This window comes from Wasmannia auropunctata, unplaced genomic scaffold, assembly GCF_000956235.1.
Source record: "Wasmannia auropunctata unplaced genomic scaffold, wasmannia.A_1.0 LD336060.1, whole genome shotgun sequence".
Taxonomy (NCBI): Eukaryota; Metazoa; Arthropoda; class Insecta; order Hymenoptera; family Formicidae; genus Wasmannia; species Wasmannia auropunctata.
The window spans coordinates 2,606,467-2,607,585 of record NW_012026830.1 but is presented as its reverse complement, the minus strand read 5'-3'; positions in this window follow the sequence as shown (position 1 = coordinate 2,607,585).

The following is a 1,119-nucleotide window of genomic DNA, read 5'->3' as shown; positions in this document are numbered from 1 at the left end:
TTTTTTGATCGTCCGTCACAAGGGTCGCAACGCCCGGCCGAAGAAGCGCGGTTTTCGGATCCTGCGTCCTCCCCGATTTAGGGAGGCGAGCGTATCCGCGCGCATTGCGTTCCGATCATATTACCGCGCGCATTATGTAACTTCTTCTCTCCTCGTGAGCGTAACAATAGGAATAACTCGGCGCTATAAGAAAATCGTCTACACCAAGCAGCGAGAGGGAGAGAGACAGCGGCCTCGGGACGTCCGGCTCACCGCGGGAGACACGGAGCACTCAGGTCAGACAATATCGTTCCTACGAACGTTAGCTCCATGTTCTCTATCACGAGATCGTTACTGTCGCCGACTAATTTCAGCAATTCGAGAGTAACGGCGGAGGCCATGGACTCTCACGATCTGGCCAGAATCTGGTTGCCGACGGCGAAGGACACGGAAGCGAGACGAGCGAGCAGGGTCGACGCCAGGGCCCGATGAGGGACACGAGCCTAATTTAAAGTCCGCGCTGCCGGCCGCGAGCCAGCTGATCACGTGCGACACCGCGATTCGCGGGCGTCGCGCTCGCAGGGCAAGGGCCAATCGGCGCCTAATCAGCCGATCGCGTGACCCCCAGCTGCCTGCGTGCTGCCGGAAGGACCGCCGAGCGACACTTGTACTGTGGTCGCGCGTGAGGCAGGACGCAGGATCCCGATAGTTGCCGAGTGCGAGAACTTTAAGAGAGAGAACATCCTCCATAGCTGCCGCTCTTGGTGAGACGAACGTTGGCCATTACGATTGTCAGCCGCCGGTTTCATTGTCGGGCGGATCGCGCTATTTCAGTTTCGTTGTTCGCGTCAATGTATGTCCGTGTGTAGAGTCCGCGTGTGCCATCCGCCCGGCATAGCGTTACGCGAATCGAGTAGAGTCTTTTGCGCTCGCCTTGCCACAGCCGGGTCACTTGTGCGTTAATTACGTGTTATTTTGTGTTTCTTGCGCGTTATTTAGTGTTCGGATTATTGCGTGCTTGCGTGCCGAAGGTCGGCAGTACCTAGAGTTATCGCGACGCCACGTGGCGTGTGATCCGTCGTACGCCGTGCGAGGCGTACTCGCGTACAGCGACAAGAGATTTTCGCGGATTTAAAGTAG